This window comes from Protopterus annectens, chromosome 2.part0, assembly GCF_019279795.1.
Source record: "Protopterus annectens isolate FY-2018-M chromosome 2.part0, PAN1.0, whole genome shotgun sequence".
Lineage (NCBI taxonomy): Eukaryota > Metazoa > Chordata > Ceratodontiformes > Protopteridae > Protopterus > Protopterus annectens.
This window is the reverse complement of record NC_056728.1, coordinates 1252281191-1252296692: the sequence shown is the minus strand read 5'-3', so window position 1 is coordinate 1252296692 and position 15502 is coordinate 1252281191.

Here is a 15502-nt window from a genome sequence, read left to right as displayed (position 1 = left end):
AAGGAATTCAGACATGACAAGACACTCAGGATCATGAAAGTGGATAAGGGCACCGGCATAGTGCTCATGACACAGGATGATTACATCAAAAAAGTGAATAATGTATTGAAAGATGACACTTTTTACACAGCCACTAACACTAATACAGTCAACAAACAGTTTTCTAGTATTGACAAGCTACTCAAAAAGTTAGAGCAAACTCAAAATATTTCACTGGAGGAGCACATGTATATGCTTGTCACGAACCCTAACATGGGTAAACTGTTTGGCATCCCAAAAGTGCACAAGAATGAAAGTGATCCACCCTTCAGGCTGGTGATATCAAATAAATGCACTAAAACCGAAAAACTCTTGGAATATTTGGATACTGTGCTTAACCCTTTGATACAAGCCACCAATTTTTATCTGAAGGACTCGTGGGATTTCTTAGATCAATTGTACAGGGCTCAAATAGATCCATCTAACTGCTCTCTAGTTACATTGGATATAGTAGCCCTGTACACAAATATCCCACACAAAGAAGGGTTGGAAGCTCTAAAATTGTATCTCTCCAAATCTGCAGGGTTCTCCTCTAACAGAACTAACACTATTTGTGACCTAGCAGAGGTAGTTATCAACAACGTTTTTCATTTCAATCAAAAACTATACCAACAAGTACGGGGAGTAGCTATGGGGTCAAAAATGGCCCCAGCGCTAGCCAACTTGGTCCTTAGCACCTGGGAGTTAGAAACGTTCATCCACCTACCTGGCTACCAGTCTGTACAGATGTATAGACTTTATATTGATGATATTTTTTTCATCTGGGAAGGCACAGACATGGAACTGACTAACTTCATCAAGGAGATAACGAATAGCATAGAATACATGGATTTTACCATGTCTGGACGAGGTGTAACTATCCATTTCCTGGACACCACCATAAAGATCAACAAGTCTAACAATAGTTTGCAATCCAACATCCACTGTAAAAACACTTAGCACAACAATTTTCTGGACTACAATAGTCAGCACCCACATTTCTCCAAAAAGAATGTGATACGAGGACAGTTCATCCGCCTTTCCCGTATCATCAGTGTAGATGAAGATTTTGTTTCTGAAGCCAATTTCCTCAAAAGTATGTTCTTAGCAAGAAACTATCCTGACCACATTATAGAACAAGAGCTGGACAGGGTAATACAAGAGAGACGCATCAAGCACAAGCCTGTACTGATATGTGGCTACAACAGCTGCAGCAGCAGTACTAACCTGACTGACTGATATGTGGCTACAACAGCTGCAGCAGCAGTACTAACCTGACTGACTGATATGTGGCTACAACAGCTGCAGCAGAAGTACTAACCTGACTGACTGATATGTGGCTACAACAGCTGCAGCAGAAGTACTAACCTGACTGACTGATATGTGGCTACAACAGCTGCAGCAGCAGTACTAACCTGACTGACTGATATCTGGCTACAACAGCTGCAGCAGCAGTACTAACCTGACTGACTGATATCTGGCTACAACAGCTACAGCAGCAGTACTAACCTGACTGACTGATATCTGGCTACAACAGCTGCAGCAGTAGTACTAACCTGACTGACTGATATCTGGCTACAACAGCTGCAGCAGCAGTACTAACCTGACTGACTGATATCTGGCTACAACAGCTGCAGCAGCAGTACTAACCTGACTCATAAACTCTGCAGTTTCCATTACCAATCAGTAGGGACATGCAGGCGATGCGGGAAATCATCATTAAGAACTGGAACATTTTTTCCAGCCAGGATGATCTAAAATCTATTTTAGGTGCACAACCTACCTTCTCCTACAAAGAATCCTCACCATTAAGAGCAAGTTTCGAAAACAGGGACTTGCCTTTTCAAATAGGAAACCAGGATCTAACACAAGGACCCCCAGGCATGTTTACTTGTGGCCACTGTGTAGTTTGCCAACACATTTTAAGCTGCAGCTCTTACACCTTCCCACATTGCAACTACAAAGTTATTTTTACGCAGCATATGTACTGCCACACGGAGTGGGTGGTATATGCAGCTATATACAAAAGATGTAACCAGTTCTGCATTGGTAAAACTAGCAGAAAACTTTCTGACAGATCTAAGGAACACCTGGCAGCTATCTGCAAAAAGGATAGCACTAATGCACTAGGAAACCACAGCAGCAAATGCATGAATTTCTCTGGGTTTCAGTTCTTGGTATTGGAAAAGCTGGATTTATTTTTTGGTGACTGCAACGCGCTGCTGGAAATGAAGGAACTTAAATGGCAGTTCCTGCTGGGAGCTGACTCAGCCCCTGGTCTCAATGAACATATTAATATTAAATGTGCGCTGCATTGGCTATGTTAAAAACAGAGTGGTTTTGTTTTGTTTGGTTGCAAGACTACTCTAGGGGAACAGGTTGTTTGCTAGATGAATGACACACTGAGTTGTGGACTTCTAGAGATTTCCAGGGTTGCTTTGGCAGTGTAAATATTGGATTTCAGCCCTAGTGCTTACTTTGCTTTCAGTGATTCCCCTATACTGTTATTTCTGAATATCTTAAATTATTATTGTCTTTTATTTATTTAATTTAATTTGATTAGTTAATCAAGTCACAATGATAATATACCTTTTAATGCTGACACCTCTTGGTAATCACAGCATTTTTTATGGGTTGGGTTATTTTATTGCTGAGCCTTATGATTGGCCCTTTGACATTCTAACTCTTTATGACAGGTTAGTATTTTTTTGAATTACAGAATATCAAGTGTGTACAACTGATTGCACTGCATTTATGTGTTTGTTTCTGAAGAAGTCTTATCCATCAATAAAAGATGAAAGCACTAAAACATTAGTTCATTCTACGTGTTTTAATTTTTTGTTTTATAGTTCAAGGTTTGTTTCTCATGGTCAGGGTGTTTTAAGTTATTTTATTATAGCTTATCTTCTTAGTCTTGCAAGTTGTCGGTATTTAATAAATATATGTGTGTGTGTGTGTGTGTATATGCACACACACACACACACACACACACACACACACACACACACACACACACACACACACACACACACACACACACACACACACACACACACACACACACACACACACACACACACACACACACACACACACACATACCGTGTATCCATTGACAATTATTTCTTTAAATACCATACCTGGAAGTTCTGCAGTAGACACACATGGGTTGTCTTCCATGTCAGCCCCCCAAATCAAGGATTATGTGAGAACCCTATGCAGTGCTGAGCTGTCTGGATCTCTAGCAGTGGACAGGAACACCATTGTTTCAGTTAGGGTGGTTCGTTAGGAGGACTACCCTCCCATAGCCATACATTCATAGGCAATTACAGCTGCCCAATGTCTGGCCACCATAATTGTATCATTGTCCATATATCTTATTTTGGAATATATACATTCATGGCCTCCTATTGTGTTAACATTATTTACCATTTGCTCTCAGATATGGCCACGGGAGGATTTATCACCACTGCCTGTCTCTAATAGAAATGACCCATGGTGAGGTAGGGTCAGAATGATCACATAATTCTCAGTGTCAGTGTATGGCAGTTTACAGGGTGCAGATGTCTTGGGCACTATAGCTCTGTAAGAGAGGAAACATAATAGGAAAAATAAAAATCCATAATTAAAAAACAATTGAATGTTAAACCAAAACAATGTATAAGAATGTATCCATCCATCATATAAAAAAATACATGAAAAAAGAATGAACCATATGAGAACACACAACTTCATACCGTTTATTATCAAACACAAAAAATATCTATGAATGTATCCATGCATACAAAAATAAGGTTTTGTATGAGCACACACAACTTATTACAAATTTCCTCTCCCTCACACCTCATGCAAAAAAAGAGCTTAATAATAAATAAATAAATAGCAGGTCAAACATTTCTGCCACTCTGTAGTACACTGCATGGTTTACAAAAATAATGTACACTTGACATGGAAAAATGGTTAATACTTTTTTGTGTGACATCGACATTATAGCCTTAGCATAATTGTCTGTGCTAATAATGCAAATACCCATGACCTTGATAATTAATACAACAGTCTTCTGAGCAAAGTGGTCTGCTTTTAATATTGATATTTCCATTAAACTGTCATTATTATGCTGAAAAATACTGCAGAGTCTAGAAATAACTGTGGTACACATACCCATGCCATCAGCTACTGAGAATAATGCAGACAGTAAAGGAATACTTGTATTGTGAAAGGCAATCCATAATCAAGGCTAAAATCCATATAGTTTGTTCATAACAGCAACCTACCTTTGCAGCATGTCAGTTGTGACAGCAGCAACAAGTTTTCAAAGCAAGCAGTGGTAAGTAACAGTATTGAGCTCTCTGGATCCAGCCATTTTTTCCCCTACTATGATACAAGTTAATTACCTACACGATTGCCTTTTTATAGTGCAGATTCAGCCCTATCAGCACAGTGAGTATACCAGTGAGGTGTGAACTCATTAGCATTCATGAATTCCACACTCTGCACTAAGTGCATTGAAAGTAATAATGGTGTAAGTGTTAAATAAAATTAAGAATTCAATACGCAGGAGGGTCAGATTCAAAAGTTTACTAGTGTACACCAGAAGGCAAAAAACGTACAAGTACAGAATTTTGTCTAACATGAAACAGGAAGCACACAAGTTTATAAAGGTTTAACATTCAAGCTGTGCCCACCTTACTGACGTGATATGTCACAGGGCATCTACATCACTTTAGCTTACAGTCCTCTATTCATAAAAACTGCTGATGCTGTATATTTTAAAAAAGATTTCCTCTGGTAACAATACGGCCTTGCTATCCACCTGGTCAGACATAATGTCTTTCTGTAAAGTTACTTCTTCAAGGTTTCATATCAGTGCGAACACAATAGCAGATTCAGTCTTTTAATACACATCTTTGTTCACTGTTACACTTTCCCACCAGCTGCATGCTATCTCAGTAACACATATACAAGGCCAAATCATCCCAGCAGGAAAGAGCAGAAGATTTCATTATTTCACATATCTAATTTCCTGACCCAGCAGATAATCATTTGTGAAAAGCATAAACATTAAAACTTGCTAAGCTAGCATCTGCCAGGGTTGAAGGTCAGCTTGCTTCAAGCCACACTGCAGTTTCAAAACTACTTACATTTAAATATGAATTAATCCTTTCTGTTATATGATTAATAGAATAAAATGCATTATATACTACTTTGCTTTTAAACTAGCATTTCTCATATATTCAAATACACATTTTCTAACATTTTCCCCCTTTTAATACTTTTTATTCTGTTTTGAAGTATGCATAGTGTCATTTCATCTCCCAACTTCTTCCGCTTAAGATTTTCAGCTAGGTGAGTCATTCAATCTATACTTCAGAAAAAATGTCATCTGAGATCAATTTTTCAATCTCAATATCTTGATACAAAGTTTCAGTAACAGATACATCAATAAAATCTTTAAGTAATCTTTTCATGCAGGGAATTTCACAGCAAACACATGCTCCTATTAGGAGTATACCCACACAAATGGCAATCAGAATATTCTTTAGGATAGAACTCCACCCCCCAAATAGATTCTGGAAAAAGTCCATTAGTGGGTTTGGGCCTGGTTCAGTCATGACTGATACTTGCTGAATTACCTCTAGGTGATTATTAATTTCATGCCTGTTGTCTGGTATGTACGCACAGCATTCTTCTTTGATAAGTGCACACGTACCACCTCTCACCGCTAGGGTGAAGTCAAGAGCCATTCGATTTTGTAGCACAACAGTTCTCATTGCATTCAGTTCATCAGTCACCAATTCTAGGGCAGAAAAAGTTGCATTACTCATTACTTCGAGAAGTTTCGACAACTTCCTCAGCTCCCAGATCGATTTGACTGCTCCATAGGCTGGGAATATTCCAGCCCAAGATATAACACTGTCACTCAAGTCCATATGAGTCAATTTACTTTTGTCTTTCACGGTATTGTGATCTTTCCAGCCAGCTTCAATCTTTCCAACTGGATTTACAGGTTTTTCAACTGGACCTTCGGGTTTTCGGGCTGCTTCTCTCATGTTTTGTATCTTACCCAAAGGTAATTCTGCAGTATGTCTTATTGCTGGAACCAAATAACCCAAAAAACAACTGCCGGACCAATTCTCAGGTAACCATTTATATGCCTTTTTCCCACAAATAAAATAACAGTTTTCTACTTAGTACTAATACGCATTAGCCCTGCATGAAACATTTTCTGATCTATAACTGACAATTGTTTAAATAAAACAGGATTCTTGCGAATGTCATTCATGGTTGTTTTCAATGAGTTCAAATATGAGTCATAATTAGTATTGCAAAAAGTATTGCCATTACTATTCTTAATATAACACCGATAAGATAGGGTTATATTACAATTGCTCCAGCCCACCTGGAAAGTATCATTTTTGTAAAAACATACAATTCCTTTTTGTGTGACAGGTAAAAATAAAGCTATTTTGTCCTGTGATCTCACAGTTCCTGTATCGAAAAGTAAATTCTCCCAAGTCTCATTTATCCCCAAAGGGACAGCGGACATTATCAGTCCTCCATATGCTGTTGGTATAGCTGTACAAACCCAGCAATTTGAAATGTTCATAGTCTCTGCATATACACGCTTCATGGCTAGGTATGTGTTAAAATTTGGATGCCAGTCTATAGACGTTTCGTCACGCCTTCCCACTTTCACTTGTGTGGTTATGTGTAGGATAAACCACAACAAGAGGAAAATTGTCACAATTGCAGTCAATAAATGTATACTCAACAAAATGATTATGCAACATCTCTGGGGTTGATCTAGATTTCTATTCGCTTTGTTTTTGGCCATCTTGGTCTGGTTGTGTATCAGTCACAAAGTTTTTATCAAGTTGAAAGTTCTTTACCGGTTTGCAATGTATCAAATGAACCCAGGATGTCCTCTCGGCCACTCTAACTGCAGTAGGCATTGCCAACAGAACCTGGTATGGTCCTTCCCACTTTGGACTCGCCTAATTCTTCCTTTTCGTCACTTTCAGCCACACCCACGTTCCGGGCTCCAAAACTGCTTCCACCAGTCTGGTCTGTTCCTTATCTGAAAAAGAGTTAAACTGCAAAACAGATTTATTTGTTAACAGTTTCCTCATATAACTAGCTAATGAACTGTCAGCCTCTTGCTCTGCAGGCATGAGAGCTTTCCACTGAGGTACATAATATGCTCTCCCAAAAATCATTTCAAAGGGAGTCAAACCCTTCACGTTTGGAACCGTTCTCATACTCAGCAGTGCTAAAGGCAGACAGTGTATCCAATTCTTTTGGGTCTCCTCAACTAACTTCCTTAGTTTATTCTTAAGGGTCCCATTGTACCTTTCCACCAGTCCTGCTGACTGTGGGTGGTAGGCACAATGGTTCTTTAAGGAGATACCAAAAAATCTCCCAAGTTGCTGAATTGTCTGGTTCACGAAATGTGTGCCGTTGTCACTATAAATCCTTTCCGGAATGCCAAATCTAGGGATTACTTCTTTTATCAGGGCTTTCACCACTGTTAATGCATCCGGGTTTTTGGTTGGAAAAGCTTCTACCCATTTGGAAAACATATCTACGATAACTAAACAAAACTTTTTCCCTTCACACTTATTCAATTCTATGAAATCCATACAAATAGTATGGAATGCATATGGTGGTATAGGAAAACTTCCTTGCTTGGTTTTAAATGCCCCTAGTGCATGGTGCTTGTTACAAGTATGACAAGCTGCACAAAATTTTTTTTGTGTAATTTGTGAATCCATATGTTTGGAATATTCGGTTTACTAACTGTACCACCCCCCTGTTGAGACATGGCACTGCCCATGGCTCAACAAAGCTGCATATCTAAATAAATTAGACGGCAATATCGTTTTTTTCTCTTTGGAAATATACAGTCCATTCTCAAGAATTGCACCTCGTTTTTCCCATTTTTGCTTTTCTGCTTTTGTAGTAAGTGTCTGCATTGTTTTAACATGTGTAAATCTAAAATCTCAGAGGGTTGTAATTCCTCATTCAAAAGTAAAGTCTCTGAGTCTGAGGCTGCTTGCTTTGCAGCTGCATCAGCTCGTGCATTGCCTTTCGAAATCTTATCCTGTTGTTTTGTATGAGCTACACATTTACAAATAGCTACTTTGGTAGGTAACTGAATAGATTCTAATAATTCCAAAATAAATTGTGCATGATTAATAGGTTTCCACAAGATGTTATCATTCCTCTATTTTTCCATTGTTGCGCAAATACATGTACTGTAGAAAAAGCATACTGACTATCAGTATATATGTTTACACACTTGTTTTTTGCTAAAGTACATGCCCGCGTCAAAGCTATCAATTCTGCTGCCTGTGCAGATAAGTTATGTGGTAAGGATTGGGCTTCTAAAATTTCAGTGTCTGTAACTACTGCATACCCTACCAGATTCTTTCCTGTAGGACCCCTTCTGCATGAGCCGTCCACGTAATATGTCACCTCAGCATTATCCAAGGGTATATCTGTGAGATCTTATCTAGGCAAAGCTAACTGTTCAATTTCCTGTAGGCAGCTGTGTGGTGTGCCATCCGCAGGAGTTGGAAGTAATGTTGATGGATTTAATGTTGTACATCGTTCAATTGTCATATGAGGTTGGCTCAGCAGTATGGTCATACATGAAGGGTGTCTAGCAGGAGAAAGGTATGCCACTTTTTCTTGCAGTAAAATTATTGCAACTGCATGTGGCACTCTCAATGTGAGAGGGTGGAATAACACCACTGAGGCTGAAGCCTGTACTGCCATTGCAGCTGCAAGTACTGCTTGTACACAGTGAGGCAAAGATCGCGCCACTTGGTCTAACTGCGATGAATAATAGGCTATGGGGCGTTGCTTGTCCCCATGTTGTTGCACCAGTACTGACGTCATATATCCTTGCTTGCAATCTACGGTCTGAAAGAACCATTTGTGATAATTTGGAAGTCCTAAAACTAATGAAGAAGCTATCAACTGCTTCAACCTGCAGAAAGCCATTTCTGCTTCAGGTGTCCATTGTAAAATATCTTGTGCTGCCATTGGTGTCTTATATATCAAGTCAGTCAGTGGAGCAGATTCCAAAGCATAATTTGGTATCCAGCTCTGACAGAAATTAGTTGTACCCAAGAAAGACATCATTTCCTTCTTGGTTGTTGGTTTAAGTGCTTGCAAAATCGCTGTTTTTCTTTCCGCGTCTAGTATTCTACCTTCATTGGATATTACATATCCTAAGTATCTAACTTGTTTTCTCCAAAGTTGTAACTTACTTTTGTTTACTTTGTGTTCTTGTGTTGCTCAAAATTTCAATAATGCTATAGTATCCTCCCTGCATTGTTGCTAGGTGGGGGCTGCTAGCAAGATGTCATCTGCGTAAATTAGAATTTGACTAGCTCCCGGTGGGGTAAACCCTGCCAGGTTGCTAGCCATTTCTTGTGCAAATATTGTTGAGCTCTCACAATATCCCTGTGGTAGTCGAGTATATGTATACCTTTTACCCTGAAATGTAAACGCAAACCAATATTGACTATCAGGATGTATAGGTATTGAAAAGAAAGCATTGCTGATATCTACCACAGAGAAATACTTCTGTTGCGGTTTTAAATCATTTAAGAAAGTATGTGGGTCTGGCACCATAGGTGCTCTAGGTATTACTGCATTATTTACAGCTTGTAAATCTTGTACCATCCGCCATTCCCCATTTGCTTTTTTAACAGGAAATAGGGGTGTATTACATGGTGAATCAGGAGATTCTACCAGTACTCCTTCTTTGAGTAATGCTGCTATTATAGGCTTAATTCCTATTTCTGCATTCTTTCTCAAAGGGTATTGTCTTTTCTGTGGTCTAAATGCTGACTTTGGGGTAATTGTAACTGGTCCTGCTGTTCAAATAAGTACTACATCTGACTTGCCTGTTGACCAAAGAGTTGTTGGAATTTCACATAAGAACTTTTCTTCTTCTTCTAATAAAAATGCTAATCAGCTGTCCTCGCTAGATTGCAAGTGCACAGCTGGATGTGTCTGTGTCAACCAATTCAGTTTTTGTTTTTGTATCCCTTGTTCTGACAGTTCTAAATCAGTCTGTTTCTCCCATCTTGTCACCTTTTCTCCTAAGTCTGCCCATTTTACACTTTTGTTCTTTGTCAAGCTGACATGTGGTAATCGATTTGATCTATATAATACAAGGAATTTTTGAGGTAATGAACAGCTAACTACACTGCTCCCCTCAGTATCCCAGTACAATGTACGCAATACTAGTCTAGTTGCACGATTTCTGAACAATTCTTGCTCATACTCTCTATCAGGTCCTTGTGTAGTACAGTAGTATAGAGTACAGTGTAACAAATGCTGTCGATCAGTGTCGAGGGAGGGGGCTTTACTGATGGCTATGTTCATCAGTTCCTCGGTTACTGCCCCTGGACCAGTCGTGACTAGGTCCTGGCTGTACCAGTAAAAAGTTTCACCCTCCGATCGCACTACAAAGGTATCCATTTGTCTCTGTGCCTCCATACCTTGTATAGTTGGAACTACTGCTATGCCAAATATCTGCATAAGGTCCCTGCCCAATAGGTTTACTGGACACTTTGCAAAAACAACAATTTTACTTCTCTGGGTCATACCTGAAACAGGGTCAGTTATTGCTATATCATGGGAAAGTGGTTCCCTGTATAGCTGTCCGTTTGCTGCTTTTACTAGTATATAATCAGGTGATTTGGAATGTTCTGGTAACTTGGAGGGGTGTATCAGGGTCCGTGACGCTCCTGAGTCACACAGGAATTTGACTTCCCTTCCCTCCACCAGAAGTGTAACTTCCGGTTTCGTATCTGCTAAGTAGAGCTCTAAGCTCAATAATGCTAAGTCCAAAACTTCACTTTCTTCATCCTCCATATCTACTTGCACTTCCTCTATTCCTTCTATCACATTTACATTTGTTTTTCGTTCATTAACTTTTCCTGATGATTTCCTACTTTCACATGATGTATCTTCACTATCATACAGTCAGTCCTCATCTCCCTTATCTTCTGTTATTACCTTTTTGTTTTGCTTACAATCCCTTGTTAGATGTCCCTTTTTCCCCACACTTGAAGCATTCACCTCTCTTTTTCCTCTCTTCAAAATCTTCTGATCGTTTGTCAGACTGTTTGTTTCCCTGAGCATTCTTCTTGCCCTTTTTACCTGACTGTAACACAAATACTTCAGCTCCGTCTTCAGCAGTGAAGACTTGCGCCTTCTTTTTCTTTTTACTATTAAAATGTCTTTCAGCATGTCTAGCGTATTCAAGTAAGGCTTGTAGCCTCCCTGTTCGATGGTCTATCATATGCTTCGTAATGAAGCTACTAATAGGTGCAATGCAACCTTTCAAAAATGCATTTTTCAATTGTTGTTCATACGGGGAATCATTCGTTTGGTTTTCAGGAACCGTCATACCGCTATGATTATTAAAACATTCCAACAATCTAGCATAGTATCCATCTACTGTCTCATTTTCCTGTTGTATGCATTGATTAATGCAAGTCCAGTCTGCTCTAGATTTCCATTTCTCAGAGATTCAGTCTGTTAGACCTTTCACTCTGTTGTCTAATTCTGCGTCACTATGTGGGAGTGGTTTAAGCTCTGCATTACGAGGATTCCAGGTGCCACAAATCATGTGCCAATCTGGACCTATAATTTGTCTTACTACTTTTTCTACTTCTTCCCCATTCAAGTGGTAACTCAACCTCATGCTTTGTAAATCTTCCAAAAATTTCGTAAAATTAACTTTCAGATGGGGGATTCCCTCAGTAGCTTTCCAGATATCCTCCGGTGTCCATGGTCTATATACTAAGAGTGTTGGGTTTTGCCCTTCCTGTCCTGCCTAAGGATTTGGAACTTCTATAAGTGGGCATATTTCTTCCTCACGCTCATCCTGTAAGTTTCTCTCTATTTGATATGATTCTGTATCCCTATGTATTTTACGTGTTTGGGACCTAGTTTCAATAGGATCTCTAACAAATGGTTGTGGTCTTGCTGAAACTTCAGGATAAAGCGGAGGCGGACCAGCCTGTCCACTCGCTTCATATCCTGAAAAGGGTAAAGGAGGGGGCAAGGGAGGAGGAGGAGGAGCTGTTGCTATTACCAAGTTATTATCTTCTTTGTCTAAAAACAATGTTTTTGAATTTTTAAGCTTCTGTTCTCTACGATTTGCTTCCTCAATCCACCTCTGTGCCTTAGGAATGCCTAACTGGCGTTGCTTTTTTGCCTGACCTCCTGAATCAGATTTAAGCTGCTTAAGGAGTTTAACTAGTGAAGTTTTATCTAGTTTACCATCAAATTCATATTTGTTAACCCATTTCATATAATACCTAACGTTATCAGAATGTTGTAATTGCATATATTTTGCGTCTTCGGTTAGGGGAGGATCTCGCGATGTTTTAGTGCACTGATTTCCCATAATAAAGAAAATGTTATGTAACCCTTTTTATCACGTGATATCAGAAGTTCAGTTCCTTTTCACAGTTTATCTAGAATAACTGCCTACCTTATTCTGTTACCCTGATCTATGACCAAATATACAGTACTTCCTTTTGTCCCTGATCTGCAAAACAAATCTTGACAACAATATACTGTAACCTAGTCCCTGATCTAAAACAGAAAAAAGGCAAAATCTTCCTACCTGAGCCTCCGGTATTGAATCATCCAATATCCGCTCTTCGGCCACAGATCAGAAAGTGGCCAGCCTCTTTAAACGACAATTCAGTCTGAGGTCTTTTCACCCAAGAAGAACCGTTTCGGTAACTTCTCCTGCGCAGTATTTGACCACCGGTAGACTCTGATCTGCAGCTGTCCGAGGGAATTCCGGCTAAGAAGGACCAAACTGTTAAATAAAATTAAAAATTCAATACACAGGAGGTTCAGATTCAAAAGTTTACTAGTGTACACCAGGAGGCAAAAAACATACAAGTACAGAATTTTGTCTAACATGAAACAGAAAGCACACAAGTTTATATAGGTTTAACATTCAAGCTGAGCCCACCGTACTGACATCATATGTCACAGGGCATCTACATCACTTCAGCTTACAGTCCTCTATTCATAAAAACTGCTGATGCTGTTTATTTTAAAAAAGTTTTCCTCTTGTAACAATACGGCCTTGCTATCCACCTGGTCAGACATAATGTCTTTCTGTAAAGTTACTTCTTCAAGGTTTCATATCAGTTCGAATACAATAGCAGAATCAGTCTTTTAATACACATCTTTGTTCACTGTTACACTTTCCCACCAGCTGCATGCTATCTCAGTAACACATATACAAGGCCAAATCATCCCAGCAAGAAAGAGCAGAAGATTTTATTTCACATATCTAATTTCCTGACCCAGCAGATAATCATTTGTGAAAAGCATAAACATTAAAACTTGCTAAGATAGCATCTGCCAGGGTTGAAGGTCAGCTTGCTTCAAGCCACACTGCAGTTTCAAAACTACTTACATTTAAACATGAATTAATCCTTTCTGTTATATGATTAATAGAATAAAATGCATTATATACTACTTTGCTTTTAAACTAGCATTTCTCATATATTCAAATACACATTTTTCTAACAGGAAGGATTTGCACAGTTGCGTGTACGCACCCTACCTCTGCAAGGATAAGCACTGGGAAGTGTTACCTAAGTGCTTGTAAGTGTGAATGATTAATATGACTGCGGTATCAATCAGTTTTTCACAGTTAGTCCTCTATGATGTACACTTACTAAGGGTGGGTCATGAAGAAAGGAATTACAAGAAAGTTTGTGACTACCATTGACTGACATAGGAGAGCAGCATTCCTAACATTTATATGAACTGTTTATGACAACAGTTTTTGCCTCTGAATACAATTGTTTATCCTATTATGAGGAAGTAGATTACTCAATGAAACATATATCAGCTGCAAGACAAAGCACACAGCAGTCTTGTCAGAGAAGCAGAGATATGGGAATAATGTTCGCAAAATAGAGAGAAGAAAAGAGGTTCAGTGTTCAATTTTTTATTTTATATTGTATGTTGAAAGACTGTCTTCCCTGCTGCCAACACCACAGTCATCCACATATGTAAGTGCAAATTATACAGGACAAAAGTCAGAACTTGCTTCTGCTGTGCCTTTAATGTCAATTGATACTATGCCATTTCATGAGTAACCTCCTTTTTATCTTCACAGTATAGCCATGTTTGTATGGAACATACTGATCAGAATTTCAAGTGTATCTTGCAAATACTGTGGTATTCTGGGGTTCTAATCCAGAGAGCGTTGTGTTTGTGTGGATAAAATGATGTTTAAAGAGCATATATTCATGCTGAAACACAAGAAATCTGAGGAAACATCAGGACTATACATTTCAGCTACTTGTTCCACAATGTTTCCTCTATTTCAGTAACATTTTTTTTGCACTGTTTGGCATTGAGCACTCTGGAGTGAAAGTGGTCCCTACCACTGAACTAATGTTCACTTCCTAAAGAAAAAAAATGAATTTTTTAATTTGAGCAGACTTCTATAGCACAAACAAGCCTGATGCAGGTATGTGGACATCAGCAATCTGAATAGTATTCAGTGAAGAAAATGCACCTGTCAGTTAACTTTCTCTGTGTACAATGAATGAGTATAGAGAATTTACAGAAATATTACAGATGATGCAGGGTTTGAATCCAGTTAAGCGATAATTTTAAAGATGGAGTCTGAAAACTTATTTGCACACATTTTGTTATATCATTGTGTTGTTGTTTGAAAATCAACTATTCTTAATATTACTAACAGCATGTGAGCTGTTATCTGTGCTATTTATCATTGTTTGGCAGAACTTACAGTCTTGATAATGTGTTCCAGAAATTAAAGTTCTGATGTGTCAAGAAGATGTGAGAAGGATGAATGTATCATTGTAATGCACTTCTTCCTTATCCGGTCATTGCTAGATATAGTTTTGATTAATGCAATATTTGTTTAATGTTTTCTTACCTTTTTTATTTATAATGCCTTTCTAATTACAATGTCGTAGGCACCATGCAAACACAGTTCATTTCCTAAGGAAAAAGTGAAAAATTTAATTTGGACCACCTTCTGCAGTGCAAGCAAGCCTGGTTCTGTTGCATGGGCATTAGCACACTGGATAGTACTAAGCAAATACATTCCAGCTGTCAGATAATTTTCAGTATGGCACAAGGTGAAAATGCAGTGATTTTACAGAACTAAAACAGATAATGCAGGGTTCAAATACTGTTGACAGATACTTTTATAGAGGGGATCAGAATGTCTTTTGTCAAAATACTTTGATTAGGAATGTCACAGTAAATGCACATGATTATCACAGCTGTGTTTATTGCGATAAATGTATCCTTACTACTTACTATAGAAGCCCAATATAATGTGTGTAAATTATGTTAAACATGACAATGATATTTGATGTAGAATGCTTACACATAGCTATGATGTGCACAGTATTTTTTATAATTCTTAGGAGTTATCCCA